The 21,363-nt window shown below is 37.1% G+C and overlaps 1 protein-coding gene and 1 long non-coding RNA gene across 51 annotated transcripts in view; one reads left to right on the top strand and one right to left on the bottom strand.

The window, feature by feature from the left end:
* The window catches only part of PTPRD (protein tyrosine phosphatase receptor type D), a 1,180,356-nt gene that overhangs the window by 415,411 nt on the left and 743,582 nt on the right, over positions 1-21,363 (bottom strand). The gene's annotated exons all lie outside the window — the stretch shown is intronic.
* LOC116438426 lies at positions 6,742-19,830 on the top strand. Its single transcript, XR_004237731.1, has 2 exons — positions 6,742-7,565; positions 13,591-19,830. It is a non-coding gene; the product is annotated as an uncharacterized LOC116438426 (long non-coding RNA).

Raw genomic sequence — 21,363 nt, 5'->3', positions numbered from 1 at the left:
GTTGACCGCAGAGGCTTTGGAGCAAGCTACTGTCTGAGAGAGTCATCACAGGGGCATGTGATGGAAAGAACAACTTCCCTTCAAACACTTCTAGCATTTTTCATGGTCCTTTCATATGAAGGAAAAATACAAAATATATAGGAAGCTGTAATAGGCTCAGGTGAAAGAGAAAAGTTATTGCAATAAAGAAAACTCTCCACAATCGGATCCTCATTTAATACTTTTTCTGTAACAGGAGAAATGTTAATTTTTGAAAGGTTACTGTTCATCCATTCTCAATTTCTTTTTTAAAGCCCATAGTTTTTATGTTTCACATTCAAGAATTACTTTTTTTCAGTTGAGGAGTTCGTGGGAATGAAAAATATAAGAGCTACAGGTTATAATGAAGTGATATTCTGGAGTTCAAACTGAAATACTGCTCCAAATTGTATTATTTGTCTGTTGGAACTGATGCACTTATATTCATTTATTAACCCTCTTTTGTACTTAATTCTCATGCTGAAACCTTAACTAATTATTCCACCTCAACTCTCATAAGAAAAGAAGTAGAGACTTATTAACAAAAGTTTAGGAAGGTAGAGTTCTGTTAACATTGGATCTGTGTGAACTTTTGTAAGTGAATTTTAGTGATGAAATTTAGACAGAGTCCAACGTTTTTAGGTTACCTTTGAAGCCAAAGAGTATTGTAGGACCATTTTTAATCATAATACGTATTTCTGACAGTGTCCTGCATCAATTGATAAAGCAGCTAACTTTGACTTATTTTGTTTTGCACAAAGGACTTTAAGAAGTAAATTTATTCTTTAAATGGAAAAAGAAAGAGATTAAAAATTTTTTTTTTGTAAAGGAGAGAGGAGGACAGAGAGGCCTGCAGCTTATAGACCTTCATACATTCTTTTTACATTGCTGGATTAAGATGTCACCCAAATTTTTTCTGTCCCATGGCACCATCCTAGTAATTTCTATGAATATAGTAAAGTATCCTTTGTCAGAATCCCTTTAGTAATTTACCTTGGCATAGCTGGGCTTCTAGGAAGATTTAGGATTGCAATTGTTCAGCTATTAACAGTCTTAACAGACTGTTTCAGTAGTAACATTTGAGGGTTCAGATGGACACTACCCCCCAAAATGTGTGGGCTGGAAACATGTACCCTTTTTTTCCCCCACACTGTAATTTTTTTTTTGTAAGAAATACTCTCAGAAATTATGTGTCATGTATACTGTTAGGTCAAATAGAGCTACTGCATTCCTAGCCTAGTTTTATACTTTGCTTAACCTCCTAGTCTTTCTCTTTTTTTCCTAATTACTTTCCTTGATTGTTGTTATTTGCCCAAATAAATTATCTATTCTGATCACACAGTAAATCTCTAGTACTTTTGGGTTGGTTTGGTTGTTTTTTTTTTTTTTTTTTTCCTTTTTGGCAATTACAGCAATGTCTATGGCTATGGTCTATTCTCAAATTCAGAGCTGAATTGTTTTTGGATAGCACCTATTCACATGTAAATTATAAATTGCATGCATTATGTTTTCTGGCTAATAATCAGATGCCAGTAAGAATTCTGGAATTAAAGACAGGCAAATATAGTTTTGGAAAGGATGTGTACAGCATTGACAATTTTTATTTAAGGTATAAAGTAGCAGTTAGGCTTCAAGGAAGTGAATCAAACTGTTTTATGTGTTTGTTTGAGTTTTTTTTTAGACAGACTAAACTTTTTAGACCTTGAAACATTGTTGTATTCTAGTCAGTGGTTCCCTGACAACAGTCAATATCCAAAATCCCTCAGCACTGTTGAAACAGTACACCTGCAAGGAAAGTAGTGTGCTCTTCTTCCAGTGCAGGTAGTATTTTGTAGGTACTTATTGTATCAATTGTACTGTTTCCCTCATTGTGTAATATCAAGCTAATTTTATAAGAGTCTCTCATGAATATGATAAAATCGCCATGTATGGAGATATAAAATTGGATTTTTCAAATTCAGCTGATTATAGTTACCATCTCCTCTACATTTTCAGCCCCACCATTGCATAAGCCATAAACCTTTGGAGTACAGCCCTGGTATGTTTTAGAAGAAGGCTGGTGAGTCTGCACTGCTTACAGCAATAACATAGCTTTATCCAAAGTGTTACAGCATCAGACAAATGCATTGGTAAGAAGCAAAAGAAAGGAAGCACACTTTCATTTGGCCTGTTTTCCTATATTTATGTGGGTTAAAGGTCTTATATTTTCAAAAAGCACTTAATACTATTTTTAATGCTATGTTGGTCTGTACCACAGATTGCAGCATAGGACTTAGGGAGAGATATCACAGAAGACATAAAATATGTTACCTCAGGTAGAAGAAACAGTCTTGCCATGAGAGTGAAAGTAGGCTAACGAACCATTTCAAGTGACAGAATGCCATATTAAGTTGTGGAAGATGGCATAGGCAAATAGTGTCAGTCATCTGGTTGGTGGAAGCACAGCTAGAACAGAACGCAGCACAGCGTGGCCAAAAAACAATGTGAAGAGGTGGCTCACCTCAATTAGCCGGGTAACGCAGCCGAAATTAACTGGTTTTGTGCTTGAAACAATGTCAGGTCAGCAAAAGCTTAAAGATGGCAATGAATGACCCTAGTATTTGTGTATCTCTAACTTGCACAAACTGGTTATGAAAATAATATTGTCCTCTAAGCCTTCTGGGTACATTTGAAAACTCTAACCAGCAACATCTACTCAGATACTATCAGTACAAGCAGTTACAAAAATGAAAAAAATAGAAGTCTTTATGAGGAGAATCACTTTAAATATGTGCTCAAATCAAACAAAACATTTATTCTTACTATTATATTAATTTTTTATTGACTTGGTCTTATTAAATGGAGATATTGAGCTCCCTTATACAAGACAATTCTCTTCAGTGAAGGCTGCCAGTTGAAAGTTTATTTCAGGAAAACTCCTAATTACACTCTTAGGTTCATTTTTACTCATGACTACATGTAAATCTGCAAAACCAAGCAGATTTCTTGAAATACTGAATTTATAAAACAATATCCAAAAATTTTTAGGGATGTCTAAAAAGATACAGCAAAAAATGAAACTTCTTTCCCAGAAAATAAATTCTGCATTAAAAGTTATTGCAAAAAGAAAACAGAACTAAAACCATGGAGTTTTTTCCAATTTTACCATCCCCTATAACTAAAACACCTCTGTAAACATAATTAACATGTATTAGCAACAAATACTTTAATAACTGTACACATATTTTTTGACTGAAAAGTAAAAGTCTACAGTTTATGCCTAAATCACCTTGGAAGTCGTTATATAATTTCACTCAAAGATAAGCTTCTGCTGGCTCATATTAGTATGTTTAAAAGACTTTAAAATTTTGGGATATATTTTCAGCGCTATATTTTTGCTTTTACTATTTCTATTCTTATTCTGACTGTAAGAGCTTATCCGTAAGAATCTGTGCTTAGAAGTAAAGTACAATCTTAGTAATAAATCAAGAAAAGTAAAATAGGAGAAGGAAACTTGTGAAATTACAATCTCTATTTTTTTCTGTGTGGTATTGAAAGTAAACCTACTGAATGCGTCTGGTGAACTGGTACCTGAGGTTCTCATTCTTCTCAGTGATCATCAACCTGTTAATGGACCATTTCCTTTTATATGTTTGGGGTCTTAAGAAGTATGTTGTCATGCCAATGAATGTAGGATCAACCAGTATGTGTACATGTCAAAACAACTCTGCAGAAACATAAAAACTTGTTCTGAATGGGAGGCTTGCCCAGAGGAGTACTTTACTTTGTATCCCTGAATAGAATTGCCTTCTGGGATTCATGTATTTTACATGAATAGGTAGTTTCAGGAATGATACATTAAATAAGTCTATTCATTTTTTAGCATGTATTCCTTTTCTCTTTCAGCTATATCAAGAAAGCAATTTGATGATGTTTTAAACATTATTTTCTCTGTATGGCCTTCAGAGCCTGAGAAGAAACTGGAAGTGATGGGATTCTCAACAAAAGCTCTGTGACATAGTTCAGCCTTTTTTTTCATGCAGTGTCACATTTCCATATTCTCTATGGACAACAGATACGCAGAACTGCAAGTAGAAGTACTTTTTTTTCTTTTATTTATAGAAGTTTATCTGAATTGTCCATATAAATCACCTCAGAAAAAAAAGGGCAATTAAACAGTAATTATAGGATACCCTGGCAGTTGAAATAGAGGAATACTTATAATACTTAGGTTGGAATATTTAGGTTATCCATATGTCAGAGAAAACTGGGCAGAGATACTGTGAGAACGTAGAAGGCACTGCAAATTATATTAAATTACACATATTTCTTGGTCCTTGAAGTCCTGAAATATTGTCTCATAAAAACACTGGCTTTTTATACCACAGAAGAGTCTGACTTTAAGCCCACACTTTTTTAAAAACTGTGCACTATATGCCTGGATATCACCGTATGTTGTACACACACAGAAGCAACATTTTTTGAACTTGGGGGATAAGATTTAGTTGTATTTCATAATTGCTAAAAATTGAGAAATACTTGAATTTTCTGAAGTTTTAAATCAAAAAGTGAAATGGATCCATGATGTATCCCTCTACTTTTACTGCCAACCCATCTTTCATCCTTTCCCTTTGAGGTGTCTCAGGATCTCTTCACTTCAAGAACTAGCTCAAAAACCTTGCAGGGGTATCTGGTGACACTGTTGCTGTGCCCAAGGGTAATTAGCATAAACTCTGTGTGTCATTGAATCTGCAGACCGGGAAACTTAGGTGTGTTTTGTATTAGCTAATGGAAATGTCACCTCCCTTTTGAAGAACAATTACATCAAATTAGCAACCTAAAATTAGAAAACTTCCTTCCAGTTTTGCTAGAGTAGATAAACTTTTTTTTTCCATTATGCAGCCTATAATCTATTGGCATTTACAATTTTAGCAGATTAGTGAGCATTAAGAAATCTATTTTAAATTGCAGGGAGGGGAAATACATAGCTGTGGAATTTGGCAGCTTGCTCTACTTACATTAGTTCACAATTACACTGCAGTAGGCACAGTGGATTACTTTTTCAGCCCACTTTTTGCTGTTCACTTTTGTGCTGGTTCCACAACCCTTCTTTCAAACACTCAGCCCTGCACAGTAACATGGTGAATGTTATGCCTAGGCAAGTTGTGCATGAATGCCTGGTCAGGTAGCAGGTGCTTCCACAATGTGCTGATGAGCCAGGGACAAATTTTTGATATGTGGCTAAACAATGTCCGGCAGAAGAGCATTTTGCCTCTACTTCTGTCCCACGACAGACACTACAACTTAGCTCATGAGATGGGATTGTGGCTGAGAAGAATAGCTGTGTATGACCTTCAAAATCCTCCAAGAGAAGCCATGTAGCATACCTCTCAAAAAGGTTTCATGCTGTAGGATATTCTTCACCTGCCATCCTAAGTGATCTGCAGCTTGCAGATGCAATTTATTCAGCTGGGTTCCTCTGCCTAAAGATTCCATCCACCACCACTCCCCTGGCTGTCCCCTTCCCCTCCCCTACCCCATGTCCTAAAGGGGTTAAGAAATAAGGAGAAGTAGGTGAATTGCTTCTGGACAGTGCTTACACTAGGGTCATTTCAGCTCATCTCTTGTCATACTGGCCTTACTGATCGTGCATTGTACAGCAGAGGTGCACAGCTAAATCCTTTTCCAGTCCCCAGGAAATTCATATTTGGCTGTCAGATACCACCATCACAGCAACTCATCTATTCCCTTGATTCTTTTGAGCGTGTCTAAAAAAACAGCAGCTAAAACCAGGTTGCTTGATATTTTTTCTCTCTGTGCAACTAGCTGCCAAACTGCACTCTTTTGTTGTGAGGAACAAATAATCAGGAGACATCAATGTACATGTACAATAAGCCCCATGCTTTAGGGAACCTTTAGTACACATGCAGAACAATCTTCCTGTTTGGACAAAACAGGTATTGATGAGGAAGAGGAAGGTTGGAGTGTATGTGCTTCCCTGCTAATGGAAAGAACTATGTGGAGGATCTAATGAGAAGAGTTGAGAAATGCTGATAGGTTTTACCATAAATAGCATTTCTGCAGGGAGTTAAAAAAGATGAAGCAAACAGTAATTAATTAAAACAAATACCAGATGATTAATGTAGGTTTTGCTTGTTGAAACTAAGACCACCATGATCTTGTAGGTAAGGACAGTATTCAATGGTCTCCTTTTGGTAGTTTTGCTGGTTTTGGCTGGGGTAGAGTAAATTTTCTTCACAGTGGCTGGTATTAGGCTCTGTTTTGGATTTGTGCTGAACACAGGGTTGATAGTATAGACATGTTTTCGTTATTGCTGTGCAAGGCTTGCACAGAGCCAAGGTCTTTTCTAATTTTCATACTGCTGCACTGGTAAGGGGACTGGGGGTGCCTGTGAGTTTGTGAAGAGACACAGCCAGGACAAGTGACCCCAACTGACCAAAGGGATATTTCAGACCATGTGGCTTCATGCTCAGTATATAAAGTGGAGGGAAGAAGGAGGAAGGGGGGACATTTGCAGTGATGGCATTTGTCTTCTCAAGTTACTGCCACGCAGGATGGGGGCCTGCTCTCCAGGAGATGGCCAAACACCTGCCTGCCCATGGGAAGCACTAAATTAATTCCTTGTTTTGCTTTGCTTGTGTGCATGGCTTTTGCTTTTCCTATTAAACTGTTTTTATCTCAACCCACGTTTTCCAGCTTTTATTACTCTTCTGATTCTCTCTCTGATCCCACTGGTGGGGGAGTGAGTGAGCAGCTGCGTGGGGCTTAGTGTCTGACTGGGTTTAAGCCATTACAGTAGTGCATGATCAAAACATCCTTGAGTTTCCCAGCTTTAAAAGTTTACTATACTATGAAAGATGAATGATACAGAAAGAAGAAAAATCATTAAAATTTCTTCTTTCATGCCTGTTAATGACATAAATAATAAAACTAAAAGATCTTGACAATACATTGAAAATGGTCAAAATCACAGCTGTTATGTGTCAGATGAATGGGAAAATACTCTGTTCTTTTACTAGTTTCCACTGTAAATTTCTCATTTCTCTTCACCACATTTTATAAAATATATTACAACATATCTGTTCTAAGACCCAGTTCTAAGACAGGAAAAATATTTTATCTATTTTAATATAATAATTATGTTTTACTATGTTAACATAAGAATGGTTTGCATTTTCTTGAGTCTAAGCTTGCAAATATTTACTTGCATTTTTAACTGCTGCTGTCAAAAGAGGACTATGAATCACTGCAGCATCATGCTTTTAGCTCGTGAATCATGCAAGAAAATTGAGAATTTAAGGTATGTTGTGTCCCATGTAGTTATGCATCTATCTCCACAATCTCATTTAAAAATATTTCTATTGTAGGATAAGGAAAACAAATTATGTGCATCCCACACATAAAGAGCAGAAGAGTACCTCAGTATTTTTTATATTTAAGATTTCTCTAGTTGGTCAATTTGCTATAACAATGATCCTGGACAGCATGGAAATACAGCTCTGCAGGGAAAGAAAGAAGCCAGATGAGGTCAGGAAGGCTATTTTCTGGTGAGTCTCATCTTTATTTCATCTTTTATCCATCCCCTTTAGTAAAGCTGATGCATCATGTTCCAGTCCTTTTCTGAAATGGCATTAAAAAGCTTTTATACAAGTCTGAAACTGTAAGCATTTATTTTTATATAACTGATACGTTACTAAAAAAGTGTTCTGTTCAGTTTTGCTCATTACTCTTTTTATACCATGGAAACAAGATAAATGCATATGGATTTCATACCACAGTAATCACACTCAGAACTCATGTAGCTTAAAATCTGTGACATGGAGTTGAACTTTTGTGCTCTGACTTGCTGATTAAATGCAATTCTATTTGCAGCATTAGCCATATCACAATATCTAAATCATCAATAATGATTGTATCATTAATGGCAATAGATTTTTCTTTAGCATTGGTTTCAAAACTGTGTAGGTAATTATAAAGTTACCAACTACACTCGGGGAGAGGTAGACAAAGGGGACAAAACTCAGAAGGTTAAACAAGCCTATAAAATAAAAGCTTGTGAAATTCTTACCTGGCTCTGCAGATTTCTGTCTGCTTTCTTTAATGCCCTCCTGAGCAGGACCAAGCAGTATGCCTGAAGCAAGCTGAAACTGCTAAGTATGGTACCTCTTTAGGAGAAAAGGACCTGGTCTCATATTCTTACATTTTTCAGAATGTCAGATTGGTCAAGACACAGTCTTCCAGGTTAGACTATATCCATGACATACACTTTTATGGTAACAGAAATGAATGCCCTGGACAAAAGAAGTTCCAATGTAACTTTGTCTGACTACTATCCTTAAAAAAGATGGTCTTTTCAGCTTTGGAGAAGCTACTTGTAGTGGAATTTCCTTCTTTGATTTATACCCTTCCTTCTGTCCATGTTGTATCTGTCTGCAAAAGACAGAAAATGTTGTAGGTATCTTCCTTCATCTTTATACATTGTCCAAGGTTAGGAAGCAGTCTGAATCTTAACAAGTTTAACCTAAAACTATATAAGATGCCCCATTGCTGGATTCTTTTACCAGATATTTAAAAGACATAGGCAAACTTTTGACTATTTGGAGTTGAGTATTCCCTGTGTTTCATGGAAAATTTTGTAAAGAACATTTTAAGATACACATTTTTCTAATTTGTTTTAAAAAGGAAAAAAACCCCAAACCCACTGCTGTTCACTTATATCTAGCCTGTCTTTCAGTGAAACAGTGAAACATTGTCAAGGGAACCAATCTCTTGATGAACCATCTCTTTGACTATAATTAAGCAAGTTTTGTAAATTATAAGGATCTGAAAGATCAATCTTCACCTATTATCAGAACCAAATTAAAGAACTTGGCAATCAAATTCGCCAAATAAGCCGCTTACAGTCTATACTTGTAGGGGTTGCTTTGGTCCTGGGTATAAGTATTAAGGGCAGAAAAGAGACTTCATTAAAGAATTTGATGTCTCTTATCTGGTATCCAGGCTGCATGGGTGACAACGTAGAGAAATGAAAGATAGACCTGAGAGGGGTGAGACAGTGGTGGGAAAAAAGTGAAATTAGAACTGAAAGTTAGTAGAAAAGAAGGGAGATGGTGTCATGAATGATTCTGGCAGAGAGATCTGGATGTAAGATGTACCCAGAGGAGAGAAATGAAATAAGAAGCAGGAACCAGGTAACTAAGAAAATGACATATTGAAAAAAATAATGAGAAAGCACTGATGAACAGAAGTGTCTAATATTATGATCTCCCAAGCTCTCACACAGTCGGGATTTACTCAAGACTCATGAGTCTTGGCCTTCTTTTTAATAAGGAAACCTCTCTGAAACCTCTGTCTTGCTCGTCTGAGGATTTTGTTGACCTTGTGCAGATCTTAAATAGCCAGCCATAGGTGCTGTCCAAGAAAAAATGAAGAGATGTCACCAACATCACACTACCATCAGTAAACACCAGCTGAGAAAGGTCTGTGAAGAACATCTCCAAAATTCCAGCATTGCTATATCTCATGCTATTTTAAATTTTTAAAAAATATTAGTACCCCTCTAGTGCCCATGCTATGTTTGCCCTAAAAGAGAATTACAAAAATAGAAAAGTTTTCAGAATTAATGTTTCAACCTTGATTTCTCTTTCTTTTTTTTTTTGTTAATGTATTATGCTTGTAATAAATAACAAGACAGAGTCCTTAAATGTTAAAAGAGTGACAGAAAACACATTAAAAGGAGGGATAACAGCTGGGAGGTGGCAAAAAAAAAAAAAACCAGAAGAAAAACCAAACCAAACATTTCAAAATAAAAAAATATATATGAGTCTTTGCAATTCCTAGAGCTACTTCTTAGTGCAAAACTGAATCTAGAAAAAAAATATTTATGATACTGTGTAATCAGGAGTGATTCCTACAGAAAAAAACAAAGCTAATTAGAATGTATTCAGGACTGACTGAGAAAAAAATGCTTATATGATTGTGTTTTTCCCTAAAGTGTTAATCATATTTATTTTATACTGTCTCCTCTGACTGCTGAAATGTGAAGTTCATTCTCCCATGGGAAGTTATACTTTTAATGTCAAATGTAATTATGTATAAAGAAAAGAAGTCAAGTCTATTCAGAGAACTAGGGCAGGCAGACTGCTACTCCTCTAAAAGAAAAAAATGGATACTTTGCTCAGCTGTGGAATACTATCTGTATATGTGTGTATTTGAAGATATATTTTCTATGTCTTTAGTTAGTGGGCCTTTTTTAGTTGCCAGAAAACAAGCGGCAGTTATGTGCAAAAATGGTCATTCAATTTCATGAATGAAATCTACCTAAACAGTAATCCATGCTATAGCAAGATCTGATTCAAATAATATTTGGGGAACATCATCCTGACATAGTTAAAAACAATGTATTTAAAATATATATGCTGTATAAAACAATTATTAATTACAATCTAATTCCTGTTGTCATTAAGGCTAAAACATGGTATTTTTCTACCAACATCTAACTCAATGTCATGAAAATACCTAATACATGCTTTTTATCAATAGTACAGAACTTGGTGGGGTTATTTTAATGTACATGATTATTTATGCAGGAAGTGAACAAAGGAGAATTGGAATGAATTGTGTTTTAATAAAAGTCAGGTTTAAGAAGTATGCCTAGTTGCATATGCATCCAAAAGACCAGTTTGGGAGACTAGCTTCAGATAAATAATACAACACTTGTAGAGACTTCCATGAAAGATTTACTTTATGGAAACCACCAAGGAAATTAAATACTTTAAACTATGTTTAAGTAACATGAAGGATCTGACAGACTTAAAAAAAAAAATCTGACCAAAAAAAAGCCAACCAAAAAAACCACCAACAACTAAAACAAAACCCCACCCTAAATATTTGAAAACACATGTGTAAGATTGTCCATAACTAACTGTCCTGTTCATGGGCTAGGGAGTGTCTTCTTTATCATGAAACTCCTTGATTTTTTTAAATTAAGCCACATTTTTTCTGATGTTTACATAGAGTTTTGGGGTATGTAATATTTATATATGGACTCAATTCCCACACGCTCAGCAGTTTTCTGCAGCAGTTGAAACATTGTCAAGCTTTTACCTCTGCAAATGTTTGCTTTACTTTGTTTTGAGGGCATGGTACTGTGAAATCTAAGTTTTCTGGGGCATTAAATTGATGTGCTATTTCATAATGCACATCCCTCTAATACATAATTTTGTTGTCCAAATCAAATGGTGGAAATGGTCATGCTACTATGAAGCAGTAAGTTGAAACTATGCTAGAAGTTGGTACATGTTACAGGCTCCATTGCTAGAGAAAGAAAATATAATTTCAAAGGTCTGATTGAACTGACAGAAGATTGAAGAGACCCATATTTAACAATCCCAGAAGATGCCAATTAAGAGTGCAGAGAAAGTTCAAGCTGTTTAGGCTAAGAGGTTTGCCTTCAGGACGGCTAACAAAGAAGCAAAGAAAATGTTCCACTGGAACATAGCAGTTAGATCTTCAGAGACTTGAATATGCTCTACTCTAGATTTCAGTTTAGATCACTCACCTTAATTGAGATAGTAAGAGAGCCGTAAAAATGCCTTGAAAACTAAAAACTTCAGCACACTCTCACTCCGTTCAATAATATTTGAAAGACAGACTCATTATTTCAAAGCAGAAACATAATTCACTGCACCCACAAAGTAAAAAATGCAGTTTAGGAGGAGGGGAAATAAATTTAGCAGAACCATACATTCAAAATTAATGTTAGTCCATGGAACTAAGCTGTAGAAGAAAACAGAACACAAAATCTTAGAGCTGGAAATTCCTGTACAACAGGTCTGTGTTTTCTTGACAATCATTGTAGCCACAGTTCTGCATTAACTTTGTCTCAGCCTCCTCCTCCTTTTAAGAACTGTGTTTCCACTCTGTATATTTCAGTTTAATTTTTAAGTATGGTAATAAGTGATTCCTGTATAATGTAAAAATTTAGCCAAACAACTCTCACAGAGAGATAGTTTGTAATAGGTTAATTTCTTGATTGACCTTTTGTGTTACAGAGACTGAGAATCTTTACTTTTAATATATTTATCCTACGTATTTCATACTGTGGAATGTCTGCTGTTATTCAATCTCCTCCTGTAGAAAGCGAACACACAGATAACTGAATTCACAGTTCTGCTGCTTAGCAGAGTCACAGCTATAACTGTTGAACAACTGACTCCCATTCAACGTTTGATATGATTCTGGGTTCAGGAACTTACCCATATTTCTGATTAGCCAGAAAACCAGTATTACTCTACTGAATATGGAGAATAAAGTGGCAGTAAAAATACAAAAGTGAGAAGCTTTCATGTGCCCACTACCTTACCTCACATTCCAGTAAAGGCAAACTCTCAGCACATATCACAGTCTGGGAGATACACCCAGCCTGGGCTATTGCATGTGATCCATGCCACCTGTGTGTCATTTTAGTTCTCAAGCTCTCAAGGCATTGCCTCACACAACAGGATTTCTCAGGGCACATATGTGCTTATTTGTTGCATGCCCCCTATCTTGCCAACATTTCAGGGTTCTGCACCAAAGGGTAGCAGCTTCTCTTTCATGTTCTATAAGCCACTGTGGAATATTGCAGGAATTTAATCATTCTTGTTATCTGGTAAAAGTGGTCTTCCAGAGAGCATGGCTCTAGAAATTGTCAGGTAGCATTGCTGTGTAAAGCAAGTAGCACAACCACGTTGCTAGGAATGGCTGGAAATCTCAACTACCCCTTTATGGCCTGGCTCATGAATGTGAGCAGGGAGCATAACACTCTGGCTCATGAATCCTCAACTAGTGCCAGGTGTCCTTCAGCAATTGGCACAGCAGCTGTAAAGAAGGGATTGACTGTGCTTCTGGTTGCTGACAGTCCTTGCCATATGAACTGTGTTTTTCTTTGCAAGGTTGCCATTATCCTACTGAATATTGTGTATTATCTAAAAAGGAGAAAACCAGAATTACCTGCATATTAGACAGATCATCTCCATAAATCTATGGATTTACTTCTTCAAGGACTATAGGTTTTGTGTGGAAAGAAATAATAAGCTGGTCCTGAGCAGGCAGTGGGTATAAAGAAAAAGACCAAGGGCAAGCAAAAAGGCAATTACAGTAAGCTCTGTGCCACGGTGCTTGGATACTCCATGCATTTGTGTCAGACAGCAGAGATGAGTCTGAAACAACATTGTTTATTGTGTTGCATCAGAACAAGAACCTGGCATCTCACAAATTCACAAATTATTTTATTGAGTTATTCAATTTTGCTCTCTTTCTCCACCTTTTTAACCTGTTCAAAATAATTCACATTTTGTCTGAGTATTGTTCCCTGATTCTGTCATCTGGGGTTTAGATACAAGGGAAGGTAATCTGCCACTTCTATAGTTTTATTCTTTGTCTACTTTTAGTGTCATAGTAAATTACTATTTGAACTTGTTGCTTATTGATGTCATGCATGAGAACCATAGTAAAAAATAGCCATTTCACTTTGTTAATCCATTGACTAAAAATTGCCTTCCTGATCATTGTTGCATTGTTCTTTTATAGAACTACTGCATCTGTTTCTGTGCATACTTTCTTAAGCTTGTGGCTGTGTTGTCCAGGAAGAAAAATGGGTTGCATTTCACTGTTCTGAATAGTGAGCAAGGACGTGATGAAGAAGAAATTGCTTCAGTAGCAGGAAAGTACTGTAAAGCAAGAAATGGTTTCTTTTCAGACAGCTTTGCTGACAGGCAAAGGAAAAGGAAAAATTTTGCTGGCTTTAGAAGAGGAGAAAGTCACCACAGACATAGTGTCTACTCCATGTCATTGTCTCCAGGTCTTTTGATTAAGAAACAAATAGAGAAGGAAAGAACCAAGAAAATTCATCAACACTGTGACCTTCTGCCAAAGATACAGGCCAGGCATAATCCCGTATGTGGTGGTGCACCCTCCACCCCCTCCACCTCTGTCTCGCTCTATGATCTCAGAAGCTCCTGAGAAGCCTTGACCAAACCAACTGAGTGAGGAAGCACCCCTTTACAATACCAGTTGGGTAGTGAAGAATCCTTGATCACAGCAGGAGCTCTGGCATGGTAAAGGTGGGGATAATTCTGACTTCAAAGAGATATCAGTTGCCTAACCAAGGTGGGGAGAAAAGAATAAACAGCTGTCTTTGTCACCCTTGGCAAATCATTTACCTGAACTGTAGCCCAAGTGGAACAATACCATAGCTATTGGACTTTTTGGAAAAAAAATCCAGTAGTTACTGACTTGGGTTATAGCCAGGATGGAATCTTAGTGGTGACTAAAGCCAAGCATCTCACAACAGGGGTCCTAAGTGAGATCCTCTGAGCTCTCCTGAATTGCAGCAGGCTGTACTAGCACATCCCTCTGAGTGGGATGCCCTTTGGAGCTCACCAACGCGCAAGTTTTCAATACTCAAAAGATTTTCTTTCACTATCTTTCGCTGATGATGAGTCCTAGACTGCTACCCACTCCTCCCCCTCCCTCCCCCCCCCCCCCGCATACTCCTTGAGGTGTAACCCATGTTGAGAAACGCTATGGGATTTTATGCGACTTTTTCACTGAACCTAAGGGGAATTTTTGATCGGTATCTTTACATAAATAGATATAAATGTATACATCTTTTTGCCTCTGTGAGTGCATGTGAATGGATTATGGTATGAATGTTGCTATTGTGAATCTATAATAAAATCAGTGTTATAATTGCAGCAAATCCTAGCTGAGCCTGCGCTTCAGTGGAGTGGATTGGTCCGGAAATGGGCAGCACAGTGCAACAAGGACAATCTAGCTCTTGAGGGTCTGTCCGTCATTGTTTTTTTGTTGTCCCAGGCTTGGGGTTGGGAAAAGCTAGCTGTGGGAGTGCCCAACATCATGTTTTTGTCCCGGGAATGGGACAAAATTCCTGCTGGGCACAGGAATGGCCACCATCATGTCTTTATATTGGGGTCCATGTCATGTGACCCATGGGGAGTGTCTGCCAACTTGTCTTTGTCTAGGTGGCCACACGGAACTAAGTCAAGATGGTGTACATCTCTTTCTCTTTTTGTATACTTTTGTTATTAATATTGCTGCTGTTACTGCGTGTTTCTTGTTCCATTGCTGCGTGCTTTCAGTGAATTGTTGTCTCAACCCACAGTCTCTTTGTCCCTCTCTTACTGGAGGGGATTGGGGGAATGGAATTGACTCCTTGGAAGTTTAATTTCTGGCTGGTAATAACCCCAAATCTGTAGCAAGTAATTGAGTGAACTTTGAGATCAAACTCTGTTAAAGTTGCACTTTCACAATTTAATATTAAAACCTGCTTTTGGCCAACACTATTGATAGTGATTTTTTAAGTGGCCTAACCACGCTTTCATGACACTTCACCAGCTTCTTCCATGAAAGTGGCAAATAGAACATTCAATATGGATGTAAACTACAGAAATGTAGATACTAACAAGTATTTCTGAAATCCCATGGCTAATCCTGTGACCTGGCTCTTCCAGAGCTGCCTTGTCTAGGTCCACCATTACATTGTTGCTGTTGAACAAGAAGCACTAATGACCTCAGATGAAAGGGGTACCCAAATTCTTTTTGAATGTGTCAGGTGTCACTGATGAAGCTAATACAAATCTTGAAAATGGGATCTCGTTAGTTTTAGAACAGTTTTGTTGCCCTTTTACCTTCTTTGAAATGACCTGCAGGGTTCCAGTACATTGCAAAATGTCACATGGGTGCATCACCTGGTGTATCTGGAAAGCTATGACCTGATTGCTGTCACTGAGCCTTGGTGGGGTGAATCACATTATTGGAGCACTTCAATCAATGACTAATATGTTCAGGACAGAGAGCTTGGAGAGGCTGGCCTCTGTCCATTATGGACAAGGATAGAAAGATTAGGGGGTTGCCCTCTACGACTGAGAAACCTATACGGGAAAAACCTCTTGCCACTGAAAAACAGCCCAGCGCAGATCTAGAGCGTATGGATGAAAATTAGAGGCCAAACCAACAAAGGCAGTCTTAGGGTGGATGTTTCCTGAAAGATGCCAATCAGCTAGTCTTACCTCAGGCCTAGTAAACTCATGGAACAGGTCCTCCGGGCATCTACCTCAAGGCATATGGAAGAGAGGAAAATGGCTTCCCCAAAGGCAAATGGTGCCTGGTTAATTTAAGGCCCTCTATAGTGGTGTGTCTGCTCTGGATAAGGATGAGAAAAGGACCTGATGGAATTTATTATGACTTCCATATGGTCTTTGATATGGTTCTCCCCAATATTCTTGCTGCTAAATTGGAAATATATGGCTTTACTGGAGATGGGTGCACTATAGGATGGGAGAAGGATTGCCTGAATGCTTGCATGTGAGGAGCTGCAATTAACAGCTCAATGTTCCAATGGAGATCAGTAACAAGGGAAATTTGTCACGAGTCTCTACCGGGGCCAGTACAGTTCAACATCTTTATTAATGAAATGCACAGAGAAATGTAGTGCATCCTCAGCAAATTTGCAGATGGCACGGTATTGGGTCCAGCTAAAATGAACTTAATTTTCCTCATAGCAGCCCTCAAATCACTGTGCTTTGTAACAGTAGCTACAAAGGTGTTGATAATACACCAGTGTTTTGACTATTGCTGAGTAGTGTAGCACAGCTTCAGCAATGTCTCTCCAACATTCTCCCACTCCTAACCTCCATTAGGCTGGATCTTTGGAGGTGACATAGCCAGTACAGCTGACCCAAAGTGACCAAAGTGATATTCCAAACCATATGATGCCTGCTCAGCAATAAAAGGTAAGATAAAAAAAAGGTGGTAGGGGTGGGTAAGTGTGTGTACAGGGTTTGCTATTTACATTGTTTGCTTCCAGAGCAGTCAATAAGTGTGCTGAAGCCCACCTTCTCAGGAAGTGATTGGTCATTGCTTATGGGAAGTAGAAAATAAAATCTCCTTTTTTCTTTGGTTCCTCATGCATGACCTTTACTTTTCCTTTTTTAAACTTCCTTTATTTTGACCCAGAAGTGGTTTTTCCACTTTATTTTCACTACCTCTGCCTGTCTAAAAAAGGAGTAGTACAGCAATTTGGTAGGCATCCAGCTCGGGTCATCCCACCACAGACAGCAAGATGAACACTGCAGTGATATGCTGGAAGGAAGGGATGCCATCCAGAGAGACTTTGGCAGACTGAATAAATGGACCATTATAAATTTCATGGCTTTCAACAAAGTTAAGTTCAATGTCCTGCACCTGGGTGAGGCCAATCAATAGTAGTGTTACAGACTGGGAGATAATCAGCACTGCAGAGATAAAATTGGCATATTAGCAGATAAAGAATTAGGTATGAACCAGCAATATGCATTTGCAGCCCAGAAAGCCAATTGTTTTCTGGACTTCATTAAAAGCAGCATGGCCAGCATGTTGCAGGAGGTGATTCTGCCCTTTTTCTCTGCTCTGGGGGCACAAATATAATCAAAGGGCTAGAATGCCTCTTCTATGAAGAAAAGCTGAAACAATGTTAATAATCTTGCAGAAGAGAAGGCACTGGGAAGACCCTATTATGATCTTTCAATACTTAAAGGAGCATATAAGAGGGTCAGGAGAATTATAATTAGCCTGAAGAAGCACTGGAGCTTATAATTAGCCTGGAGAAAAGGAGGTTGAGATGAGACCTTCTCACTCTCTACAGTTACCTGAAAGGAAGTTGTAGGAAGATGGGGTATGGTCACTTCTTTAAGGCAGCAAGGATGAGAGGAAATGGCCTCAAGTTGCACTAGGGGAGGTTTCTATTGGATATTAGGAAAAATTTCTTTGTCAAAAGGGTTATCAAGCAATGCACCAGGCTACCTAGGGAGGTGGTCACCTCTGGAGGTGTTCAAGAAACAGCTGGACATGACACCTAGTGCTATGGTCTTGACAAGGTAGTGATCGGTCAAAGATTGGACTCAATGATCTTGGAGGTCTTTTCCAATCTTTCTTATTCTTTGATTCTAAGAAAGATGGGTGTGGAGGGCTGGGAGAGCACTTTTTACCAAGGCTTGTAGTGAGAGGAAAAAGCAACATCTTTAAACTGGAAAAGGATGGTTTTAGATTCAATAAGGAAGAAATTTATTATAGTGGGGGTGGCAAGAGACTTGCCCAGAGTTGTGGCTAACCAATCACTGGAAGTGTTCAAGACAGGGTGGGATGGGGAATTGAGCAACCTAATCTAGTGAAAGATGTCCCTATCCACAGCAGGAACCTTGGAAATAGGTTCCTTTAAGGGTCCCTTCCAACCTGAACTATCTTATAGTTTGAATCTTTATTATAGATTTTATAATTTTATTTTTACCATCTAGATTGGCTATGGGATGTATTGTCTCTGCATAATGTCTGTAATAACACGTGTACAAACAGAACAACTTTATGTGAAGCAGAAGTACCTTCAGATGATTCCACACCTGTCACCAACACAAGTAACTAAGGACACCAATAACTGAAATGGACCCAGAACCCTTCTACATTAAATCCAAATCTCTTGGTTAAAGATGTTCTTGTTTTCATAATGCAGCAGTCCTAGAGGGGGAAAATGCATTGATGTTGTCTTATGAACCTTACTATTGCCATTCAACGTATTTTGTAATAGGAAAGAATGTTAAATTGTTTCTTTTTTTTTACAATTATTTATCATCTGCAGGTTTTTTTCCTTTTCCTTTTAAATGTTGTTTTACCCTGAAAATTTGTCTTTTTCTTCTATTAGCATCACAGTGCACCAAAGTATTTTTAGAGTAAACATTTAAAAATAGTATTGTGACTCTGAAGCAAATTTCTAAGCAAATGTATTCAACTAGTACTATAATTTTGCACCCATTTTTTTCTCAAATTTTTCAGCTAGTTCTTTAATTACTTCTTCTATGCTATGACAAATAAGTTTTATAAGCAATGAGTGAATCTATATCCGTTAAACTCTTATTGCAAACCAATATTTTGTAAAGGAAAAAGAAGATTTTTTTAGACATTTATATCTTGGAGGGTAAATGATATAAACCAGAATGAAAATATTTATGCCTAAGAAAGTGTTCCTGAGTTAAAATTCAAGTTAACAGCTCATGCATTTGATAAGGAATACAATAATGGTACATCTTTCATTATGCAAAGGAAAGGATACTCTGGTAAATAAGTTTACTGAAGAAACAGCATCAATGCAAAATAGTGAACTATGTGTGTATGGGTATGTAGTGTGTCTGGGTTTAATTGCTTATGTAAGTTTGTGTTTAAGCATTGAATAATTCCTTTTGCACTGAAGTTTTGTTCTTCAGTGTTTGTTCTACAGCAGACCAAACAGGAAGGCCAAAATATTTTAATTTCTAAAGTCATGTGCACTGTCTGCCAGCTGCTATACTCATTATTATGTACAGGCCACAGCGTTACATGCTAGACTAGTTTGCTATTTCATTACTAATTCCTTTTTGCATCCTTTAAAGCAGCAATTAAAAGGTGGGCCTTCAGCATGCAAGAGCCAACTACTTGAACCATAATCACAACATATTTTATCCTCTGTGCTGGGGGCTGTGCAGTGATTTGGAATTTTAGTCCTTGTGCAATCTCTTAAGATTGCCTCAGAGGTAGAGGAGACTAATTTGCAAATATTTTTTTGCAAGTAGTTTTGGACACGCAGAAAAGAAAGAGTGGGGTAATCTTCAATGCCTTGTATTGCTAAGTATTTATTATATTTGATATCTGGGGAAAAAAGAAAGAAAGAGAGAAAATCATCTGTCTTACCCTCTTTGTAAGTAAGTAAATCTTAGTGTAGTAAAGTCTAATAATTGATATGTCTGACCTTTTTTTATCTGGCTGTCCTTTATTAAATGTGAGATTTTTCTTATGTGCAGATCAGTCTATGAAGGTATCTTGTCAAAGCTGCCAGCTTATTCATAGCAAACCTATAGCAATTTTTACTAAGAAGCTGTTCTAGGCACTAACCCCCACTTCCCTATAAAAATTGCAACAAATATTTTTGTTCTAGCTCACAAAGTATGCATGAGATGAAGCAATGGTTGTTTAAAACACAGAGAATTTATGAGCTTTGTGAGAAATTTTGTTTAAGATTTACTTTAAATGTCCATGGAAATACCAGGAGAAAAAGTTACCTCTCTCAATTATTTTAGTTAGAATTAACATTTTATAAAAATATGAAAAACCTCTCACCTATGCATGAAGATGTGCCAATTTGCATTTATTTTTACAAAATTTACCAAATATTTAAAAGAAATATTTAAAAAACCAACTCAACTTTCTCTAGCACCACTTGTGTTCCTTAAGCCTTAATTTCTCTGTAAAAGTAGTTAATTCATGCCCTGGAGAGCAAGAACTTAAATGAGTCAGAAACTTATATTTTGTACAGTCAAAAAAGACCAAATATATAATTATTCATTCATAAAACACCACCTCTACCACCACCACCAAAAAAAAAAAATCTAATATGAAACATGGATACAGTTGTGCAATTCTTTGGTCATCAATGAGGAATTCTATGGCTAAATAAAGTATGTTAAAAGAATTCAAATAATTATTCATTAACATTGCCTCACAGAAATTCCTCCATGGTAATTTTACGCATATTAGTTTTTTATGCACAATCAGAACTGAAGAAACCTTGCTTCAAATTAAATTCTACTTTGTGGAGTGTAAAATGTAAAATTATTCAGTTTGCTTGAACACTACAATGAGTGCTAGCTTGGTGTTTCAGTGGCAAACAGCAGCTCATCACATGGTAAAAACATACAGCTAAAATTTGAACTAGGTCCCAGATCACTAATTGTCTTGACAGATCAAAGCTGCAACAAGAGAGCTCTCAGGAAGATGAAACGATTTAGAGAGCATTATTAGATGGCTGCAGGTTCCTGAAGAAGCACGAAGAAACAAAGATAATATTGTTGACATTTACAGACCCTGCTTGCCATAAATTGTATTAATACATAAACCTCTGCATCCACCTACAAAAACAGTTACTTGTGAAGAGAGCACTGCTCTGTCTTCTTTACCCTTGTCCTTAATATAATTTCTCATTTTTATGCAACAGTTTAGGATCCCAATGCCTTTCTCTTCATACAGAACACCAAGTGTATTTTTATATATTATGTACTACATAACACATTCAATAGCAAACATTAAAATACATTCTGACTTCCTTTCAAATCTCCTTACTTCACTGAAAAGGCAGTTTATTCCCCCCAAATAATTCTTTAATGACCCTTCTTCATAACAGAATGCCAGACTAGCAACTATGAATCTTTAGAATAAACCACCAGCAATAAAGAATTTCAGAGTAGAGAATGCACAGTGTTGAAAATGGACTTTAAAGTTTCA

Source organism: Corvus moneduloides, chromosome Z (genome assembly GCF_009650955.1).
Source record: "Corvus moneduloides isolate bCorMon1 chromosome Z, bCorMon1.pri, whole genome shotgun sequence".
Lineage (NCBI taxonomy): Eukaryota > Metazoa > Chordata > Aves > Passeriformes > Corvidae > Corvus > Corvus moneduloides.
The sequence above is the reverse complement of the archived record's forward strand: the minus strand, read 5'-3'. Positions and strand labels throughout refer to the sequence as shown.